General features: G+C 40.5%; 1 protein-coding gene and 1 long non-coding RNA gene across 4 annotated transcripts in view; both read left to right on the plus strand.

Annotated features, from left to right (window-relative positions):
- The window catches only part of ZBTB20 (zinc finger and BTB domain containing 20), a 465,440-nt gene that overhangs the window by 180,306 nt on the left and 261,128 nt on the right, over positions 1–24,006 (plus strand). The window lies entirely within an intron of this gene.
- Positions 13,881–19,114, plus strand: LOC135315616 (uncharacterized). Its single transcript, XR_010375109.1, has 4 exons — positions 13,881–13,926; positions 14,717–14,823; positions 17,181–17,280; positions 18,265–19,114. It is a non-coding gene; the product is annotated as an uncharacterized LOC135315616 (long non-coding RNA).

A 24,006-nucleotide genomic window follows, 5' to 3' on the forward strand; every position in this document is an offset into this window, starting at 1 on the left:
TTACCTTAATGCACCAACCCTCTCGCTAGGCTTTGAAATAAAAAGTTCAAACATGCCCCCACCGAGCGCTCAACATGAGGTGGTGACTACAGGAAAATGGGAAGTAGGAGTTTTTCAGGCAGGAGCCTAAGTAGACAACCTCAGTCCGTGCCTTCCTTTGAATTAGAAGTTGCATGGCACAGTATCCTTGTTATCCAGAAAAAAGTGTCTAATCCTTTTTTTTTTCATAGCTTTGTGCTTTATTTTATTTTACAATGACTACACCCTGTATGACAACATCCTGCCCAGCATGCAAATATTGCTGCCGAATACAATCCTAAGCTCCACCAAACCATTCCCACAGTCCAGACAGGGCTGCCTCCTCCCTCAGGACACACCAAGACAGTCACAACATTGAATTTCATTCAGCTGGAACTATGAGGTGCTTATACTATTTGAGAAAAAAAAAAAATCCAGAGAGTAAATGACTTCTCAAGCAGCAGTCAAGGTAAAATATGTACGTGTAAAAAGGCCGTAAGAGTTAAATCCAAAGTATGTAATGTGGAAGCCAATTGTAATCAACAGCTTGCTTTTCACATGTTCGGTGAGGAAGCATTTAATTGTTTTCCCAGCTTTACGAGGCAAGGTGAGCTGCTGGTTGAAGTGGGCGTTGTGCTACTGAATTCCTCTCTAGTCTTGTGCAAGTTAGTGATTCTGGGTTTTGTTAGCTGAAAAGTCATAACCAGGTTGTGAAAATTGTTGATGTATTAGGAGACCAAGCATATTAATCTGAGTAATACATTTGCCTGAATAAGTACATCAATATTTGGTATATTGTTATTAGCACTTCTGTGCGTTCTGCTCCTCTCTCAGAGACAATGTGCACACTTACAAATCAACATACGTTTCAACTTTTATGTCAGTGCATGAACATGGGGACAGAGAAGACGCATCCACTTGTACAAATCTGCTAAATAAGTCCTCCATTACTTGTGGCAAAATTAGTTTTTCAGACCCTACTGATTAGAACAAGACACATAGTTATTACCAACGATATCAGCCATAGGAAAGAAACACACTCTCAGCTTTATACCACATATCCCATTCTTTTGTCAGCTTACATTATAAATAAATAACAAAGCAATTTGACACATGCCCATTGATTAAAAATAAAAGTTGTCAGAGTGAGAGGAGAAAGACAAAAATATGAATTATTAATAACAATATTAAGCAATGCAAAAAATATGCTTAACATGCAGGAAAGTCCCTGAAAAGTCACTTAGTGAAGGGGAAAGAAAGGACAGACGTGAAGACCTTCCCTGCGCTACTACTCTGTGGCCATTTCTTCACTACTTGGGTCCTTGGAGGTTGGGGTGACCATGTGAGAGAAGGGTGATTCTGTTAATTTATGTAATCTTGTTTACCTCATCTCTGGTATTTCTAACATGCACCACCTGCAAATGTGGAGACATCATGTAGGGAATGGAGTCATTTAAAGCAATCACATTGCATCATGATTGGGATTGGCCGTTTTATATTTTTGAGCAATCTTCCTGGCAGGGGGGTTTGAAAGACCAATTGACAACACTGATGTATCAATTGGGGAAACTAAGCTAATTGATACCCTTTCTAAATTTTGTATACCACACGTACCTGTGATTTAGTATGCAGATACGAAAGCATGCAAAAAATGCTATTAGTAGTTTGTGTTCTGTGTACTTTGTGATGCTCCAATTAGTATAACATAAACAGTACCCTAGTAGCTGGCAGAATTATGCATTTCTTTTCCCACCTTCTGTTGCTTATTTTGGTTGCAACTATTTAAGTACTTTCATTTATCAGACCAGTTTGAATGGCTGTTGGGTATATTGACCGTCCTGGCGATACTTAATTTTCCATCTGTGAAGATCAGATTTCTTTTTTCACTGAAGAGGAAAGGAGGAAAAAGAATACTTGCAAAGAAAGGCAACTGCACAACTTCCATGAAAGCTGTAGAAACCCCCTCGGTGCCAGTCCTGTTTGCTGGAGAATGTTCTTGCTGTAAAGCAGGTAAGATGTGTGCTATCACAACAGAAGAGCTAGTTGGAAAGTTTTCCTGGTAGGGTAGCACTAGAGGTCTGACTGTGGTTAAAGCGTATTACATTTTCTCATGGCCAGTCTGAACATTGTATTACTTGTAGCTGGAGAGATGATGTCATCTTAAGGGAGGAAAAAAAAAAAAAAAAAGACTGCAGGAGCTGTAAGGCTCCTACCCTGGGCTTATGATGTTAATGTTTTGAATTAACAAACTGTTAATGAATTCACAACATGGTCTCCCAATTATTGTGCTTTAATTCTGGAAAGCTCCTTTTTATTCATCTTTGGTTTAAGTGAGGGCTAAGCACTTGTAGCTTTTATGGATTTCATTAGGTGCTAGAGATGCTCAGAGGTTCTGAAAACCAGGGTCAAAGGATCGTCTTGCTGCTATTTAGTCGCATATGGTGCAGGTACCTCCATCCTCATTTGGACTCCCTTTGCAGTCAGTTGGAGAATATGAGGCACTTAGAGGTGTGATTCAGCCTCTGGAAAGGCATCTGAAATAGACCCTCATATAAAGGCTCACTACTGTTCATAGGCTATAAAGGAAGTCTGGATGAAGGCTGTAAGCAGTTTAAGTTATCTGAGATTCTTCTATGCATGGTGCCTCAAGCTGAATAACTAAAATTAGGGAGTTGTCCTAGAAATGTTAGTCTTCACTTTTCCGTTTCTGTGTGTAAAATAGGAGCACTATGCAGCTTTGCAGGTTATGAGAAGATGGACCTCTCTTACTTGGTACATACTTAAAATGATGAGACTTAACTAGCTTCTAAATGGTTTGCATTTACATTTTATGAGTTCTTTTTGTTTCATGCATACTAAGAGGAAAGGTTAGGACTGAGTGGATGTGTCTGTTAGTCTCAGCATGGGTACCTTACTTGCTAAATTTGGCTAGATATTAATTTATTGGTTTCTCTTCTAATATTAGTCTCTCTGCTGCATCTGATCCTCGGAGTTTTGGTGAACATTAATTTGTGCATTGAAAGACTGAATTTAAGATAATTTTGTTGGTTTTAAAAAGTTACACAAACAATAGTTGCTTGGCAGAGCCCAAGCACAGATCAAAGTGGGTGAACCGGAATGGTTTCTGGGTCAGGACTGAGATGATGGAGAGGGAAACGGCTGCCCTTTCTCACATGTACCCAGAACTAAGCTAAAGTCAGATAAAGACATGTAAAGAGATCCTAGCATATTATGCCACGCTGCTGGGACTTGAAGGCAATAATTTCTTAAATTGTTATAGTCTACTGACACCATATGTAGCCTTTTTCTAAAATCTTGTACAAATGCCTACAAGGAAATCTTCAGACATTTGAAAAAGTTTGTCCTTTGAGAAGGAGATTCTTAAGAAAGTGAGTAGGCTTTAAAAATCAGCGAGGAGGATTAAGAGAGCCTTTGATAAGGAATTTTTAAAATCTGGGAGAAAGCACTTTAATAATACTGTTACAGTACATTTCATCAGTCTTATTACACCCATGTGCAGTATTTCAGCTCTGTAAACTGAAGCATATTTATGTTAAATGATTTGCCCAATATCTTATCATGGGTAAGTGGCAGGCTAGAAATGGAACCCAGGAGTTCTAATTTGCTTTCTTGTTGAATTCAGAGACAGTATACTGCCTCTGAAAGAAAAACACTCAAGAATTCAACAGTATCACTCTGCATGAGGAGTCTCCCATTTCAATAAATGTGTGGTTATAATATGTCTGTGCTCCACTGACCGAGGTCCCTGAGGTTGCTTTCAATCCAAACCCATGTCTCCTTTGTGGGTGCACATTGCACTACCAAATCTTTCAATGCTCTAAACCAAAAGTCTTGTTCTTAATGGACATACAGGGGAAAATACAGCCATCGAAAAGCACCACCGCTGCAAGTGAAAAAAGCAAGTAAGGGTGAAATAAAAAGAAGCTGTAGATTCGTTAGTATATAGGCTGCAGTTTGAATGCTTCTACCAGTGTTGGGCTTCTTTTTTTAGAGTAGTGAAGAAGAGGCAGCAGATATTACTTACTTTAAACCCCCTGTCTAATAGTATTCACCATCTCTGTGGGATCCTGAATAAATATGAATAAGTCTCTGTGTTTTTAAATTAATGTTTTTGAAATTTGACAATGCACTGGGTGAGCTTTACAGGGAGGTATTTCTGTTTTCTGAGAGAAGTCACTTCACATCAGCTTGTCTTTCCAGTAGCTTTCCCAGTGCATGAAGAAGGAAGGTGAGAACAAGAGCAAATAAATCGTCCTGCAGCTTCTGGGCAAACATTTGAAATCAGTGGGTTAAGTGTGTTGGCTGGCATAAGAGACTAGCATAGACTCTGGATCTAGTCTAGAAAATCCAATCTCATAATCTTTAAAGGAAAATTCAAGAGTCAGGGGAAATGCAGTCCAACATGATCTGTTCAGTCTGGACTTTGTGAATTCCTGTCAGGATTGAGCTCAGAGTATCTATAAAATGTAAAAGAGATGTCCTTCCTAGAATTCCAGATTTTCCCTCAGTTGGAGGCAATTTTGCATGTGTTATAGCCAGAGGCAGAGTATGAGTTTCCTCAGCTAAGATACGGAGGGCATGAAGTGGACTTTTTTGAGCAGAGTTTTTCATTAATATCTTATTTTCTGTTTGGCCAGAAACAGAAGGAATTTGGTTTTCTTACATTTGTGCTGAGGATAAGAAGGTCTGAAAACAATGAGTAGATGGAAAGGTACACATGCATTGTCTGTACAATAAGGGCTCAAACACGGGTATTTGGTACCATTTGAGATGCTGTAGGATGCACCCCCTGGCCTTCAGCTGCTTTTCCAAAAAAAGAAGGTGTCTTAGAAGTGGTGGGTCATATCTGCTAGCCGTGTCCAGATGTGCTTAAGGTCTAGGGCTTTTCTGATGGAACTTGAAAGCTCTATTTAAGCAAATGCCTTGAGCCCTAAAAAACAAACTTTACATACCTGTAACCACATCTAGCATACGATTTACTACTGATAATCCTACCATATAGTAATTTAGGATAAATCATTTTACTAGCAGTTATTAGATGTAATTTCTGACCCTCTGTTAAAATGGTGTATCGTATAAAGAAGGGAGGCCAGATATAGACCAGCTGATTTCATTAATGCTGATTTGATTACATCAGCAATTTTCTGGCAATTTAGATGAGCCCATAGGCCAAGATTTTTAGCTATGCTCATTCTAATTGTACCATATACTGGGGATGTGATGGGCAGTTAAGAATAATTAACATACAGTTTAACTGTTCATATACCTGACACAGTATAAAAGCCCCCTCAGCACGTGTGCTGAGCAGTGTCAGTATGACTTGAGTTCCCAGTCTGCCATGTATTCATGCCTACTAGTCATAGAAAAATTTACTAAAAGTTGAATTGTTGTATTTAACTCCTCTATTAATTGCAATACATATCAAAGAAAAGTGAAGAATAGAATTTATGTCCAGGTTACTGAAATCTATGCAGGATAACAGAAGGATGTATTAAATACCTGCAGTTTGTTAAATTCTGGAGTACAGAGGAAAAATGTGTATTATCTGAAGTTACTCAAGGTGTATACCATACATTTTAAACAGTTGGATTATACTTTGAGATAGTGTATAGCATGTGTAGATTTTGTCCTGTTCTACAGGTATCATTAATGGCATTATTTCCTTTAAGCTGGTAACATAAAGTTATATATCATGTTGGGTATCAACTAGCCATACATGATCAGTCTGCTCCGCTAAGTAACCCTTATTAGAAGCAATGCTGTGAAGTCTGAATCTTCTTCTTCCATTTCATGCACTGATATTTTTCTGCAGCTATTTTCTAGCATGAAAATAAAAATGATGTCTTTTACAAACTCTCTTTTCGTCCCTTATTCCAACAAAGCTCCCATTGACTTCAGTAAGTATTTTACCTAAGTAGAAGCCAAATCAAAAGTTAGCAAAGTATTTCAGGATTTTGTGGTCTATGTAGAGGGACTTGAAAGGATAGATTTCTTTGACGGTAAAATCTGAGGAGCTGTTGAATAGAACAGCCTTGTGTAAACCTTTTCCAGAAAGCAATCTGTAGATGCTTTCAGCAGAAACCTGTATTTTGTTGACGATCGGTGCTGAAGGGTTTAATTTCATGAAATTTCACCTAGAAACCAAACTTGGAGGATAGAAATTAGCAAGATCAGTTTGTTTATTTTATTCTCCAGTTTGTTAATCTTCCACACTGGACAGTCTCATTTGTTGCCTCTAAGTGTAGCATAGGAGAGAGAGGCTGTAAATCTAAACTGGTTATTATTCAAGGATCATCTGCTCCAGGCTCAGGAACGATGCGTCCCAGCAAAGAGGAAGCCAGGCAAAAACGTTGGGAGGCCTGCATGGATGAACGAGGAGCTCCTGAAAAAACTCAGATACAAAAATGAAGCCTACAGAGGATGGAAGCAAGGACGGGTAGCCTGGGAGGAACACAGAGAAATTGTCTGAACAACCAGGGATCGGGTCAGGAAAGCTAAAGCCCTGGTAGAATTAAATCTGGCTGGGGACATCAATGGCAACACAAAACGCTTCTATAGGTACTTCAGTGATAAAAAGAAGACCAGGGAAAATGTGGGCCCTCTCTGGAAGGAAACAGGGGATCTGGTTACCCGGGATATGGAGAAGGCTGAGGTACTCAATGACTTTTTTTGCCTCAGTCTTCATCAGCAAGTGCTCAAACCACACTGCCCAAGTTGCAGAAGACAAAGGAGGGACTGGGAGAATGAAGAACCACCCACTGTAGCAGAAGATCAGGTTTGAGACCATTTAAGAAACCTGAAGACGCACAAGTCCATGGGACCTGATGAGATGTGTCCATGGGTCCTGAAAGAACTGGCAGATGAAGTTGCTAAGCCACTATCCATCATATCTGAGAAGTCGTGGCAGTCAGTTGAAGTTCCCAGTGGCTGGAAAATGGGAAACATAATCCCCATTTTTAAAAAAGGGAAAAAAGGAAGACCTGGGGAACTACAGGCCTGTGCCTGGCAAGATCGTGGAGCAGATCCTCCTAGAAACTATGCTAAGGCACATGTTAAATAAGGAAGTGATTGGTGACAGCCAACACGGCTTCATTAAGGGCAAATCATGCCTGACAAATTTGGTGGCCTTCTATGATGGGGTTACAGCACTGAGGAAGAGCAACTGGCATGATCTGCCTGGACTTCTGCAAAGCATTTGACACTGTCCCACACAACATCCTTGTCTCTAAATTGGAGAGACATGGGTTTGACAGATGGACCACTTGGTGGACAAGGAATTGGCTGGATGGTCGCACTCAACGAGTTGTGGTCAACATTTCAATATCTAAGTGGAGACCAGTGATGAGTGGCTTTCTTGAAAGATTGGTATTGGGACTGGTGCTGTTTAACACCTTTGTCAGTGACATGGACAGTGGGATTGAGTGCACCCTCAGCAACTTTGTTGACAACACCAAGCTGTGTGGTGCGGTCAACATGCTGGAGGAGAGGGATGCCATCCAGATGGACCTTGACAGGCTTGAAAGGTGGGCCTGTGTGAATCTCACAAAGTTCAGTAAGGCCAAGTTCAAGGTCCTGCACATGGATTGGGGTGATCTCAAGCACAAATACAGCTGGGTGGAGAATGGATTGAGAGCAGCCCTGAGGAGAAGGACTTGGTAATGTTGGTCGATGAGAAGCTCAACATGACCCGGCAATGTGTGCTTACAGCCAATTGTATCCTGGGCTGCATCAAAAGAAACATGACCATCAGGTTGAGGGAGGTGATTCTCCCCTTCTACTCCACTCTTGTGAGACCCCACCTGGAGTACTGTGTTTGGGGCTGGGGCCCCCAACATAAGAAAGAGATGGACTTCTTGGAGTGAGTCCAGAGGAGGGCCACAAAGATGACCAGAGAGCTGGGGCTCCTCTTCTCTGAAGGAAGACAGGCTGAGAGAGTTGGGGTTGTTCAGCCTGGAGAAGAGAAGGCTCTGCAGAGACCTTCTAGTAGCCTTCCAGTACCTGAAGGGGGCCTACAAGAAAGCTGGAGAGGGACCTTTTACAGGAACATGTAGTGATAGGCCAAGAGGTAATGGCTTTAAACTGAAAGAGGGGAGATTTAGATTAGATGTAAGGAAGAAATTCTTCACTCTGAGGGTGGTGAGGCACTGGAACAGGTTGCCCAGAGAAGTTGTGGATGCCCCTTCCCTGGCAGTGTTCAAGGCCGGGTGGGATGGGGCTTTGAGCAACCTGGTCTAGTGGGAGGTGTCCCTGCCCATGGCAGGGGGGTTGGAACTAGATGGTCTTTAAGGTCTCTTCCAACCCAAACCATTCTATATTTCTAATGATCATGCAGTGGAATAAGATACTGTTACCCCGGCAAACTTGGTGTTAAATTAGGAAATTGTAAGTTGTGCCTCTCCTTTTTTTAATTTTTGATATTTCTGTTTTTCATATGCTCTACCTTGTTAAAAGTAAAGTTTATGATCTCTGCTTACTCTGACACATTTATTTTGATTGTGCTCCGTACTTGGTGAATTTGGGGAAGCCACTGTCACTCAGTTTTATTGTTTGATGATTTGTCTTCTGGTTACAACTTGCAATAGGTGCTAAGAAGAGTGAGGATCACATCTCCAGCTATCATCCAGGGTCATCGAGTGGACTCCAGCCAATTATTTCCAGTGCAGAGGTGATGGTAGCATTAGTTAATTCATCATCACAAAGTGCTTTGTGCTCCTGGGATAAAAAGCAGACTAGAAGTAGAAAGTAGTATTAATGGAACGAATGCTTGACATACTTAGAATGTGATGTTAAATATCATTTGAGGATGGGTACATTACGAGAGTGTGAGTGACTCAACTGAAAGTAATTATAGTTATGTCTTTAATTGAGATAAACAGATTCTTAATCAGTGCATCAGAGTTTCAGCCGTCATGATAACTTCCTGGTTAGGTTTATGGATCGACTTAGTTCATCCAACTAACATATGGCCTAGGAACTGGATGCTGACAGCATCTTCTGAGTTTGGGGAACATATGCAGTCAGTTTTGGTATTAATGGCTGGGAAATTATCTTCTTCTCTTAGCTGGACTTATCCAAGCTTTCAGCTGTGATTTAATTTCAAAAAGCAACATCATGCTGCAAGACATGTATTTTCCCCTTTTCCAGGTGGTTGGTAGAAGAAATTTGTCGTTCCTTAGGAACACTGTAAAACAGAACATTAATTCTGGTTGTATTCCCACTGGGGCAAATCTTGCCCCAACTTATATTAATATGAAATTCTCTGTCCTCAAAGCCAGGATTTGGCATTTTAGGGTCTGTTTCTATGTAGTAGGAAACACTTGTTGATCGATCATGTTTGAAATCACAAATATGCTATAATATACAGCTTTCCTCTAGAGCAACTCACAGCTGTAAGGCTCTTTTTGTGGAATTTCAGTTTTTCTGCATGATGTGAAAACCAGAGAGATGTGCACACCTAGATTAATGTTGTACTTTGCTGGCAGTGGTTGCAGTGTTACTGAACGTGTCATAATATCTGACATTTTTCTTAAAGATTCTACTCATGAAGCAAACAGATAATGTCAAGATCTTTGTTTTTTGTTTGCAAAATAAGTTTCTAGTCCTTGTGATTGGAGGGAAGACACTGAATTTATGATCAAAGCCATAATACAAAGACTCAGAAATGAGAAAAAATATAAAGGCTGGTACTTACTGGATTGGTTAATAATATTTTTAAAACATGTTAGAATTTTCAGAGGAAAAGTGGGGGGAAAGCAGTGAAAAGCAGGAAGGAAACAGCATGAGATCAGGATCAGCAGTAGTTCATTTGCATTTTGTGTTTGGTTTGGTCTGAGGAATATTTTAGTGGTCTGAATACCAGCTTTGAAATCTCTGTGCGAAATGAATCCGTATCTACGGTATCAGCAGCAGGACTAGGAATAAAATACTCACCTTCACACCTCTATAAGGAACAAGTATAGCAGTGGGATTATATTACATATTTTGCTAGCCGTTTAAACAAAGATTACTGAAACTATTCAGTCTGGTATTACTTATCTGTGTCTATATTAGTTGACCAAGAAATACACTATTATTCATTCATCTGTATGATGTTTCTGTGCCTCTGCCTGTTTGCTTGGCTAGATTTCCTCTTCTCTCCCCACTTATAAGTGTCTGGGCAGTGAAAGTACTTATTAAAACAAATTTACAAGGTATTTTGTGATATTCTGCTGGTTTAATTCCTTAAATTAAGATGGTATGTGTTAGTAAAAGGTATATGCCCATTCAGATACTAGTGTTAGGATTGCTTTGGGAATTACTGGGTGGAATTGTAAGTTCCTTATTGTATGGGAATCAGACTGCATGAAAACTGAGGGTCTTCTGTGGCTCTGAGAGCTGTGAAATAGCTTTCAAGACTTAAAATGAATGGTTATGAATAATTTGGGTTTTTTCTCTGTAAATTCCATTACGAAAATAACAATAACAATAAAACTGCAAATAAAATAGTTTGTTTGCCTAGGGAATTGTTTAGTTTGTTATTTGGATTGTAGTACTACCCCAGTCCCCAAGCAGAATTAGGGTCTGTTTGTAGTAAATGTTTGAGTAGAAATTAAGAGATTGCCCCTGCTTTAGATCTTCGTAATCTACATCAAAGATTCATACAAATGAGACAAGACATTGCTACAGGCAAAATGTCAAAGGACATTTTGGAGATTATCCTGCTGTAGAGATGGGCCAAGCTATTCTAAATACATTTGAATCATGCAGAATGCAGTAGGCACAGAGCTGCGTGTTCTGTGGGTGAAACAAACCAGTGTAAAATTGTGCCTTTTTTAAAGCCTAAATTGTGCCTTTTTTAAAGCCTAAAACTTTTAAAGGAGTCTTGAAAAATTGACTTCCAGAGAGAATACTTTTGATTTTCAGCTGAGTTTTCCTCCAAAATTCCTAACATTTTCAGTAAAGCATCTGTCTTGCAAAAGCCCTGTTCAGCTGCAAATAAAAATTTTATTGAAGCTTTCCCAAACACGTTTCATTTTTTATCAGCCTTTGTTGGGGAAAAAGTTGGAACCTACTAATGGTGGCCTGTGGTTCACCAGTTTTTGTGACTGCCATGGCTTGAAAACATAATGAAAGGAATGTAAAAATGCATATGACTATATGACTTCCTAAGGACAAATGCCAAGTCACCCTCACCACACTTTTGAGGAGTTGGAATTCTTACTGGGGTATTCCCCCTAGAATCTAACCAGAAACAGCGTTGTCTTCACCAAATTTTAGGTAGAGAGTATCTCTGGAATGTCAAGTCAGATCCTAGCTGTTTTGCTGATGGGAGGAAGAAATAGTGTTGTTCTTTCTATTGCCTTGATTTTTCTGTTTCCTGAACATGATGACTACTTGCAGAAGAAAATAAAAAGAGACATCCATTGCTTTTCCCTGCCTTCCTTCCACTTGTAGATAATCTCCTCCAGTGAGGCAGGTGCCAGGAGTGCTGTTCCCCTAGCCAGCAGCATAAGGAAACTGGCTGTACAGAGCACATTTTCCTAGCTCTGTGTTTATTAAAGTTGTGAGGAGAAACAAGAGCATTGAAAGATTTTTGGAAACTCTTTTTTTTAAAAAAATACACACACAAAAAAAGACGCATCACCTGGGATTTGGTGTTAGGGATTTTATACAATTCTGACACAAAACCAAAATCTTAAGATGCTATTTTCATCCAGTAAATCTTAGGAGCTCCTTGAAAGCTTGAAACGTGATTTGCTAGACCATTTTAGCACAGCTATAAAGGTATTGTCTTTCAAATGTGTATTGTTCTGTTTCCCAAGATCAGGTGGATTTTTTTGGACCCTGAAGAATAAAGGTAAAGCTACAGAGAAAATTGTGAGTCTGTCCTATAGATACAATGCAGTTTAGGATGGGGGCAGTGGTGTATGTTAACAGGTCTTAAATAGAAATCTTTGTACTGCCACAGAAAGACAAAGGACACTGTAATATTTAAATCAATCTGAATTTCCTTCAGCTAAAAATAAAATAAAGGAAACTGTGCAACTTGGCAAATATATCTTGACCTCATGCTATTTTTACAAGTCAGACAGATGTGCAGCCACCGATAAGCTGGTACCCAGGACGAGCTATGAAATCAGAAATCTGTGGGCTCACTCTTCAAATCCCAGCACTAATCGCAATGATAAAGAGCTACCTTTCGATTAATCCTGCCCTGGACTTTAGACGGAAGATACTGCAGTTTAATTACTGAGCGAAATCCACTTTTTCTGATCTGCCAGTCTGCACTGTAATGTCATAATATAATCAGTTTCACCCCTGTCTGAAGCTCTAGGGCTGTGAAGTCCAAGGACTTGTTTGATTGGAAGAAATAAAACGATGTTCAAACAACCACCAGCCACAGTGCTGTAATTACCAAAATCTTGTTTGTATCTGTCTGTCATTTTCACCATTGGTTTTTTTATGACACAAAGAGGCAAGGAGAGATCGTGGTGGATAAGAACAGCAACCTGACAGGTGACAAATAAGATGTGGGAGGGTTTGCTTGTAGAAAATAATAATTGTAAAATATTCAGGCTAATTAAACTGGGTCTCTTTCTTACATATTTCCCATCGGCTTCAGCGACACATGCCGGTTCAAGCAAAGCCAGCCATCGGTACTGTCATCTCATAATTAAAACCTGTAACTGATCTGGGAGTGTCTCCACCAGAGGTTCCAGTGCAGGGATAGAGTTGTGTGAATGTGAAAAAATGTACTTCTACCCATGTGAGAGAGACGGTGGGGCTGCCGCAGTGTGAGATGTTCCCTCCCACCCCCCTTAGATGATATTAGCCATGATTTGGAGGGAGTATTTATTCAGACAAAAGAAGAGGCCATGGCTTACTGATAGGCTTTACTTAATGTGTCTTGCACAGGTCTATGGCTCAGTTCCTGCAGCTGTGTGGTACCTCATTGCAACAGGAGGCACTGAATGCAAAGGGAGGATTTAGGATGCTCCCGAGCTCTCAGTGTCAGGCCTTCTTTCCTTCTGACCTGCTTTATTAAGGGTGCAACCAGGGAGCATCAGCAGCCATTTTTTGCAATGTACCACGGAGAGTTTTATTCTGGAGAAGTTCATTACCTTTTCCAGGCTTGTTTCACAGAGGTCACTGTATACCAGTGACTTCCCAACACCTCTGACCACAGCTGAACCGAATCACCATCAAGAGGTGAGAAGATCCAAATTTTCTAATGCATGCTTTGTTTGGATATTTTTCTGGCCATACCAGGGAGGTTGTGGTACTGGTATGGGGAGAAGAATAGCTGACAAAGCCCTCAAAAATAGTTTGCTCTCAAGTTATTGCTAGACATAGATGTTAATGGTGTCCAGATGGTGGGTCATTCCAATGACCAGAAAAGGAAACACAGTCTTTATCTAGCTGCAGCTTTTAGGGAGGGTGCTCTGTCCTGTGCTGGTTGGGTGAAGTTTGGCTTAATTTACTGGCATCTTTTCAGTGCTTAGGCTTTCTTCCCTCAACCACTCCCCAAAATCCTGATTTATCTCATCTTACTTTCTCATCATTCGATGTTCTTTGCTTTTCCTTTTGTATCTTTTATGTCTTTTGACCATTTCCAGCTAGATCTCCCTTTTTCTTCTTCTCACATGATGTATTCTATACAACCCATACCATTTGAGTTGCACTTTTGACTCTCTTCCACCCTTCTAGCATGGAGATCTTATACTGTCACTCTTCTCCCAGCTCCTCTCCCCTAAAAGCGCTTGCAGTTTCCATCTCTATCCAGCTGTAGAATTAGCTGGTAGACTATCATAGTGAATCACTGCCACAGTTTGACGATGATCCCTGTGTTGCTTCCTCCTCAAAGGACTGGCTTGTTCAGCACCTATGACTAAAGAGGCCAAGCACAGGGTAAGATGAATACTTTTTTGGTATCCTGGAGTTATAGCCTGTGGGTAGATTTCTGTGCAAAGACCAGCTCTCTTCTCTATTGCAAAAGCAGAGCAATGTCTTGGGGTAGAGAGTGGGGATGAGGAAGAATATCAGACAGCAGTTGTTAGCAGTATGTGTCTGTGCCTTAAACTTGCAATACATTTACTTTCTTCCTCTTCCTTTTGTACCCTGTAGCTGACAGCGGTGCCTAGCATTGCCTGTCAGCAGGGATGGCATGCAGGGTGTTTTGCAATGGAAATCTGGCTTTAAAACTAACTGGGTTTGTCACTGGTGTTTTAACTTCTGAATGGTATTTAAACATTACAGTCTGCAGACTCAGTTCCAGCAGGATCTATCCAGAGCTGTCTAGAGAATCTCCTCTGAACCAGCTTTGACCAGCAGCAATGGCCCTAACGCTTTATTTGTACAGTACTTTTGCCCTCAGTCTAATACTTTGCTTTAGAAACAGAAGTGTCGGAAGATGTGCACAGCTTCTTTTAAATCCCAAGAGAGTGTTTTTCAGCATGAAGGAGTCCATCTAGTTACATAGCCTTGCTAATACCAGTCCACTGCACCGATGATCTTGCTTCCAGGGGAAAAATATCAGGGGAACCTGAACAATAGTTGTGTGTGGCCAGTCACTACAGAGATTATATCTTTTCCAAATGCAAGGATAAGGGAGGGCACAGGGTGGCGTATAATAGCACTGAAAAAGAAAGGAAGAAATTAGTGTATATTGATCAGAAAAAATTGTGTTTCTTTCCAACAGGAAAAGGATACATGCAGGTGGAGTACAAGTTTAATGTGTGAAAGCCTCATTACAATGTCCAGTGATGTGAAGTTCCCACCTTTCTGAACACCTCAGTTCATATTCAGGTGTTCAATATGCTTACAAACATAAAGACAGGGCACTCATAATGGCTGTCGCGTACTTTAATGTGTGAAGTTTTGTGTCCGTGATGCTATACAGCAGCCCAGTTACAACTTCAGGGCTTTCTGCATAGGTGTAGCACAGATCCCAGGAGTAGCTTAAGACTACCACCACATTAGGGGCTGCCATAGGACCTTGTCACAAGGCCTGACTCAAAGTGTTCATGGCTGTATACATTATTTCAGTCTCTAACCTGCTCTGGAGAAAGGAGTTTTTCTTCTCTCTCTCACTCAGTGATATTTGTACGCCCCAGTTGTCTTAGAACAGATGCCATGACATCTGAGAAACTATGCTGCTCCTAGCCCTAGTACTGTGTGAGCTAATGATTTTTGCTGTGCAAAATCAAACCAGCAGTGATCCTGTAGTTAGAGGAAGTAGCACAGATAGGAGGAGGCTATAGGAGAACGAGGAGAAGCAAGCAGAGGAGTGATTTGAGGATAGGAGAGGAAAAGTGGTAGGCTGAAATCCCATTTTGTCCTTGCTGGTCCTTCAGTATTTATTCCTTAGCCCCCATACTGCTTGCTGACTTGTAGTCTTGTACCCATGCTCGTATAAGGCCCACAGTTTAGACTGAACTCCACATCCACATGGCTAACAAGGTCGTGTTTAGAAATACATTAGTTTCAGTTTCCCAAATTAATGTCCAGTTACTGAGATTTGGGGGCAGGTTTTTCCTAGATTAATGAAAGCATAATTTAATTCAAGTAGGTGACAAACACTAGAAGAAAAAACACAAACAAACAAACAATGAAATTAAATAATACAAAGCGTTATCAAAATATTCCTAGGCCCCATGTGGCATAAACAAAATCTATTGGAGGTAGAGTGATACCTGTATGTATCAGCAGCAGTTTCACTCAGATGCGCGGATCAAATCCAGTTTACGAAGAATCTGGAGCAAGAGCTGCATCTTGAGTCTGCTCCTTGAATGTGCGAGTTACAGGGAGGTAACTCATTTTCTAACTGAAAATTGCATCACGGTGCTGTCATATTCATTTTAGAGCTGGTCAGAACACTATTGACAAGGTGTCATTTCATTATAATATTCCCTTTCCTCTTTAGCACAAAGACTTTGATGAAGAGAACTTTCTGGCCACTCTGGTGACGGAGAGATAGAAAACCTCAGATTTTTAGGTCTGAAGGCATTTGGCCAACCTATTTTTTTTTTATAATGTTCAAAACCTGTTATTTCTGTCCCAGTGAAGGAAGCAAAATTCTCATCCACTGGCCAGCTCTAATTAAAATTACCCCCTCCTTAGCCACAAGCCTGATGGCAGTTCACTCTCCTTTTTGTCTAAGCACATCACGTTGTGCACCAGAGAGAGATGCTGTGCTGAGAATCCTGAGGAAGGAGGAGGGAAACCAAGTTCTCTGCTCAACATAGAGAAGGCGGTGCATACCCGACAACCACACAGGCAGACTCCTCATCCATTCACTAATGGGTGCCCTGCTGATATGCTGTGGCCACCGGCCAGGTCACCTTAGCGTTCACCAGAAGGCAGGGCTATGTCTCTATTGCTTGTGGCCATGCATACCCCACTTTTCAAATAGAGGTTAAATTGAAGCCCCCAAGATTCTGCAAGCACCAGAGGAGAGTTAATATTTTTGGTCTCTGGTCCTCCCGATGCTTCTATCAATGTTTTAAGGGCAGAAGGCAACTGCTAATTGTGATGTAACTTGAATGATTTCATCGACTTACTACTCTCACCCAACTGGGACATTCATCAGCTCTTTCTGGTCACTGTTGACCTGGGATGCCAGCAATCTGGCAATCTTGAATAGCAACTTAGCCAACCTGTAGTTGATTTATCCACTCTGGTCCATTTCTGTAGATGTTTTTCTTACCCAGTTATATGCAGATTATTCTTATGCTTAGAATTATGTGGAGACTTCTGATTTTGTTGTGGTTTATAATTTTTTTCCCCATACAGTTAAACTATATCATGTCAAGGGCAAGGAGAAGCTTCATTTAACATCTTGTTGCCAGTCCCCTAAGCCCCACATTTTTCCCTAAGCCCACTGCTCTCATAAATCATAAAATACCCTTTTTTGGAATAGTTATCAGTTGTAGAATCTTTCTCCCCTTTAGCGTAAAGAGTGGTTGAGAAGCCAGGCATGCAGCTTACTTGACTGTCAGAGCCTCTATTGAATTCATCCACAGGTCTAAAGAGATCAAAATTGTTTGAATTGACCCTTTCTGTTGCCAGTGTGAAGAGAAATCCCTTAAGCTTTTTGCTTTCTTGTCATGTACAGTCTCCCTTTGTCAGTTCAGGTCCAAGGTCCCTGTTTTCATTTTTCTTAGGGATAGCAGGAGCTCTAGCAATATCTGTCTTTATAAAGCCTGCAATGAGAGAGCAAGAGACTGAGCAGGAGGCTGTGGGGAGAAGGGTAAAATATACTAGGTGAGTATCTGACCCTTGAGTACCTTACGCCGTCTCTGAGAACCGCAACCTTATCAAGAATCACAGTTGTGGCTTCTGTGGCAAAGGATGACAACAAAAGCAACTTTGCCCACTACAATTATTATTCAGATTTGACGCCTGGATTTTAAAACAAATGTGTTTGGAGCAGAGATGTGGAAAGGGGGAGAAACACAAGTGTTGCTTATTGGGGGCCCTGCAGACAGAAAATTATTGTGTTTCTAACGCTATTGATTTTTTGCAGCAGCTGATATTTCAATCTGGGTGCAGCATGTCTGAGAGTCTACGCACACTGTCAAGAAGAAATATGATAGTGTCTTAAAAGATTAATAATATCGCTGGTCCTCAGGAGGCCTGTCTTAATTCACTGGCCTGTTCCTTGGCATGTACTGTAATTTATCTAGTCTGATTTGAATAGCAAATGGCAATCGGCTGCCATTAGGGAAATAGGCATCAGTCTTATTGATCCAGGATGGGCTGGATTTTATTTAAGGAGAGCTGCAAAATGTTATTAACTTCCGGATGAGAGGCTGGAGGTGGAGAATTTTTTGCAGTGTTCCAAGGGGGGTGAATTGTGCTGAACCTTAAGAGTCCAGAAATAGATAGTAAGGGGGGGGACCTGGGGATGGGGAGGGCGCAACTGCTACCGCTTCATTTCCAAAGATACCAGTTATTTCCAGCACAACTGTTCTCCTCCCTGAGCTCTCTGCATGGCTGTGTCAATGAGGTACTCAGTTGTTTTTGGGTGAAGGCAAGGGCACTTTGCATTTGGAGAGAAGAAAACATGGTGGTTGATCTTCCTGTTGATTCAGATAAAGCTGGAGTTGACTCTTCACTGTGATGCATGAATTGTTAGTTTTCCAGTCCCCTTCACTATGCTTAACAGGAGCTATACATTTTAACCCCCAGGCATCGTGGGAAATATGTAGTAATTGCTGATGCTCTGCTTTATGTGTGTTGGAACAGTGACCATGCTTCCTGAGGGGAGCGTCTGATGTGGCTAGAAGAGAGAGAATACTGCACTGGTTGTAAAGGTCCTGTCCTGCTTCCCTGTTCACACCAGTTCTCATCAGAAGTCACTGTGAAGAATGAAAACAGTCTCTGGATAATCTTTAGGTGCTGCAAATGCAGGTTTTTTTCAGTTGACAGTGTTGTTAATATCATGCTGAGCTACGGATGTGAGGAAGACTGGTGCAGTTCCAGTCTCTACTAACAGAAGAGAAATCTTATGGCAGTATTGGGAGTTCGAAAACTAATGCCTGCTTAATAAAACTAAATGTAAAGAAGTAAAATTACACCAAAAACCTTGGGAAATTTCCAATCTCGTGACATAGCACTGTGGAATAACCTCCCCGGGTAAGAGCTGAGAGCCCAGTTATTTGGCAGTCTTTAAAGTTAGACTAGATGGAACATCAGAAAAAATAGTGTAAGAAATACCCAGCTCAGGTGGGAGGATGGAGTAAATGATTAAATACCATAGGTCTTTCCGGCTCTTAATCGCTGTAATTCTTTGATACATCAGATTGTCCCAGCAGGAATCACTGGAAAGAAAGATCCAGGAGTGCTGTCTATTAAAAAGCTCATAGATACTTCTGTTCCAGCAGGAGACACTGTAAGGAACAGTGGAGGAGTGTTGTACATCGGGGAGTTCAAAGCTACCCTCCAGCCCCACTCTTGCTGGGAAGCCTGCTCTTTAGGCAGCAGTGCAGGAATGGTGGCTCTGGGGAGCTCACAGACCGTCCTGCACCAGGCTCTTGGCAGGAGGCACTGGGGGGACTGGGCAGAGATTGCTCTTTCAGGAGGTAGGAAGCATGTAGTGGAGAAAGGGCTGGGGAAGGGAGGGTGCTTGCAGCTGGTCAGCGTTAGCTTTTTACCTTTGAGAAGCTTCTTTAGGCTTACAAGAGGATCTTACCTAAGTCTTTTCCAACAGCCTTCACAATAAGGAGAAAAAGGTGTGGGAACTTTTCAGAGAAGTAGCTTCTCATTTCTTGTATCTCTTTCTTTTTGCACCTAAAACATGGGGATAGAGAGTAAAGCGTTACAGGAAATAGCCATGCACAAAAGCAATAAAATAAATTGAAACTGACTTTGGGGTTTTTTGGAGCAGCGGTAATTGCTATACATTGTGATGTTTGCATAAGAAATTAGTTAATGTGTAGGAGAATGACATGTGATACATTTTATTTGCCTGATGACTGTAGTCTCTGAGTGAATGACTTATTAAGGTTAATAAAAAAAATTTGCTTGTGACTTGTAATAATCCAATTGCTAGAATTTAACATCCCCTTATGCATAGTTGCCTAAAGGGGGGAAACTAAATTACACATACGTTCTAATGACCGGCTGGCTATGCTTTTATTTATTTTTTAATAGTGTTTTGAGAACAAACAATGTGTTCTAAATTGTTGGTCTGTCTGTCTTTCTGCCTGCCTGGGCAGGAACGTTATGGCTTTCTTAATTCTCCTGTGTGATTTATCATCCTCAATTCATTGTTTTGCATAACTCTGCTCAAAATGAAGAAATGTCATTATTTTGCAGTGAAAAAGTTGTCATTTGCATAATGCCTGCCATTAATTATTGTGAGACTAATGCAGTTGTTGATATTTTTAGGGCACAGTGGTACATCCTGCACCTTGTATAATGTCATTCTGAAAACATGGGTAGTTAATAGGTGCCACAACACTGCACAAATGCAAGAAAGGAGAAGAAGAAGAGGAAGGGTACATAATGGAACAGGCTCTGATCTTTTTTTAGATTTTTATTTTCCTGAAATACATGGTGAGACACAACTATAAACAGAAGCAAAAGATAGGAAGCTGTGACACCCAAGAGAATGAGGGAATGAAGAAACAGAAACGTTCCCTTCTGCATGTGTTAGTCAAGATGGACCTAACTGAAACTCTCTCATGCTGATGATCCGTGGAATTTGAGAAAACTCATGGCAGTAGGTAGTGACTGTTATCCCATAGCTGGCACGTTTCCCCCTTGGAGAAGTCATTTGTTATTTGTTTTAATGGCATATTTATTTTTACAGTGGAGTTATGATTCTTTTTCAAACGTATAAAGGGAAAGTCCCTGCATATACATTAGAAATATTATTTTATAATGTCCTTTGCATCTGTGAGGGGAGAACATAACAAAAGAGCTGACACCCATTAAGAATTTAATAGCTATAGTTACTGAAGTATAGCTCTTGATCTCATCTTTGCATCCAAAGTTCACCGGTGTTTGCACAGGTCACTTGATTCAAGCCACCAGTGGTTGTGGAAAAATATCCTTGCATAGCTAGGCTTGCACATCGGCTGAGAAAACATCTTTTTCATTACTTTTTTGTCCTAAAGGTAGTGGATTTGGCCCACAGATGTTGGAATTGGGGAGAGAGAAGGGCAGTCTCTTAACAATTCTATAAATTCAGAACGTGGGACAGGACTTCTTCAGCTGCTTTTTCCAAGGGCTTCCATTGCTCCCTGAGTAATTCAGAGCTCTTGTTCTCTGAATAGCAAGTGCACAACTATAATCCATAAGAGTTGAGGGAATCAAATATTTGGCGCTCAGGCTGGCAGATGCTTTCTTTCATGTATGTTTTGTGCAACTAATAATGCTACTGCAGGGCAGCCTTCATGCAGTAGCCTTTCTTCCACTCTATTTCTTTTTCAGTCCTTAGTAAGGGGATGGTAGGAAGTAGTTTCTGAGCTTGTAGTAGTGGTTGAATGCTGATGGGAAGAAATTAGTTCAGAAGGTCGTAAAACACCAACAGATCCTAAGGCTTTTGGTATCTTTACCAGGAAATAAGGACCTGTACGTACCTTTGCCATTCTACAGAACTGCTAGGTTTCTCTGTTTGCTGATGTATCTTAAAATGCCAGAAAGAGAAAACATGGCCATTTACTCTTCGCATCCTGAGATCCACTGCCTCCAGAGGGATGTTGTTTCTTCCCATTTGCTGCCATTAGAATTAAAACAACAACAAAGAAAATTAAACCACAAAAGTTCAAATAATGCTAAGAGTCTAACTGAAACCCACAAAGGGCAGGAAATTCATCTCCAAAGATTGCCAGTCTGTCCTCAGCTCACCCTATTGTCACAGAGAACTGAAAGTTGTTCTTACAGTGGGTGATCTTACAGACCACAAATGCTGCAATATGTAGGCACAATAGGAAACACAATAGAAGGACAGAGACTGAGCTTTACTCTCAGTTTCTTGGATTTGGTAGGTGTTTTTATACACTTAGAGCACCAGTGCGGTGTATAAAGAGTGTTTCATGAAGTTGTAATCCATAGTTATGAACTACACCACAGCTATAAATTGTAATCTTTAACATTACAGAAACAGTCCATGTGTCAGTTGTTGATTTTTTACACCCATACCACTGGCCCTGCTTGAGACTTCTTAGAAAAACATAACATAAAATACCTTATGTTGGCAAGAGTCCTAGAGAATGCAAATCGGGAGGGGAAATTTTGGCAAAAGATTGTACCGACAAAATGTCATGCTTTGCCCCTCATCATGCTGATGATCTGAGTATCTCCACGGGCTTTGCAAATCTTGCAGCGATGAATCCATAGAGCCACTTTTCCCAGTTCACAGGATTAGATACACGGTGTGGTGGGAATGAGGTCCCTGTCCATGGTATCCCGTCACTGCTGGAGAACGTTTATGCTACAGATGAACTGCGGGTCTGCTGGAAAAGCAGGAATCCTCTGACTGCTTCTCCTGTAGGATGAGTTCAGGAGATGCTTGGCACCCCTTAAAATGAACAGATCTAAATTGTCTTCCTGTCTTCGATACAGACTTCCTGTGTGGCCATGAAAATGTCACGTCATTTCTCTCATAGTTTTCTTCAATGAGGAATTAAAATCATTCCAGACATCTGAGGGTACATTGTGAGAATTAATTCACCAAGATTGTTGAGATATTCAGACGCTATAGTGATGAGTACCACAGAAAAGCCAGAAACAAAAAACCATCTTATTTTATGCAAGACTTGGATGCCACTCAGTAAACAAGGCTTGGGGCCACACACTGAACAGAGAGGATAAAAAAAGAGTATTTGAATTAGTCTCATTCCCTGGATGCTATCCATTATACAGAACAGAAAATATACAATCATAACATGGAAGATTGTATTGTAACACTACAGCTGTTGTGACAGACTTCATTTTGATATTTTCATACTTTAGCATGCTTTGCTTTGTGACCTTAATGTTTTTACTTAGTTCTTAAAAGGCATTTTTGAGTGTAACATGCACAATAGACTAACTGCAGCTCCCACAGAAATCACTTCATAGTGTGAATGTCGAAGACCAATCAGAACCAAAGTGGGTATCATCACTGGTAACTACATAAGGTAGATTGTTTTCATCTTGGGAATGAGTACCACCTATTGGAATCTCAGCCAGTTAGGAAACCTTGTTGTATCTATATATCACAAGTCTCCTGAAAGAATACCTTGCTCTCCAAATGTTTCTCTGTCTCACTCTTAACTCCTTGTCCTTAACATACACTTCAACTATGGTTGTACCTGGGGAAGGATATTAATCAACATCCAGTAGGTTGACAGTGCAATAGTAAATTATCAGTTTCAGCCATAATCCATGTGCTCCATAAATTCATTTTAAAGCCAGAATCTCTGTGATCTATGTGTTAACTATGCTGAAGCTTAGCTGCTGTCTGATATGCATGTCAGATTGGTTCATTCTGCTCTTCAGAAATGTACAGATGAGCCTTCCCATTTCTTAGTGTGGGGTAACGTTGTCTGCTTTTGTATCATTGTGTTCAGTAGCCCTGGCAGAAGGGGCTATTCAAGCCCAAGCTTTCTATTCTGATTTTGTCTGACTGCTTTTTGAAACCATTTTTGCTTTTGGCATCGAAAACAACCTGTGCAAGTGAATTCCACAATTTAATTACATATTGTGTGAAAACGTACTTCCTTTTGTTTGCTTTAAACCTGGTGCTTGATAACTTCTTTGGATGCTTCCTAGAAATATGTAATGAGAAACAGGGAACAATTATTAACAGTTCACCTTGTGCTTGTTTGTTATGATTTTATGAAACTCCTTTACATTTTTCTCAATCATTTATTTTCCAGGGCAAAGAACCCAACTCTTTTTAATCTCTCTTGCACAGAAGTTATTCCATGCTCTGAACATCTTTGTGCCCTTTTCTGCATCTTTGTAGGCTGCTTATGTCCTCTCTTGCATTGAGAGTTCAAACCTGCAAATAGTATTCAATATGTGAGTCTAATATGGATTTATTAGAAGGGTATAATTATTGTTTTAGTTTTATTTTCTCATTATTTCTTAATAATTCCCAACTTCTTTTTCCCCCTTTATGATCAATGCTGAGTATTGAGCTGGTGCGTTCATAGATATATCCACAAGGGTTCCACACTGTCTTTGCTGTGTAGTAGTAACTAAATTAAATCCTATTGTGTTGTATGAATGTTTAGTCTCTTTTCTCTTATGTCATGGTAACTTTCTTTTAGAGTCTTTGGTGAGGGTTTTAATCTTTCTTTCTTAGCAGCTAGTGCTACTTGAATCTCTCACACATAGGCGCATTGACTCTTTCAGAGAACCGTGGTAGATTTGTGAATCAAAATTACCCTCTGTGAAAAAACTCACGTTGAATCTTCCCTGTTTTATCTACCCAAGTGTCTGTTGTTATTTATTATATTTTCTACCAGTTTCTATGGCATATAGACCAACGGA

Source organism: Phalacrocorax carbo, chromosome 1 (assembly GCF_963921805.1).
Source record: "Phalacrocorax carbo chromosome 1, bPhaCar2.1, whole genome shotgun sequence".
NCBI lineage: Eukaryota > Metazoa > Chordata > Aves > Suliformes > Phalacrocoracidae > Phalacrocorax > Phalacrocorax carbo.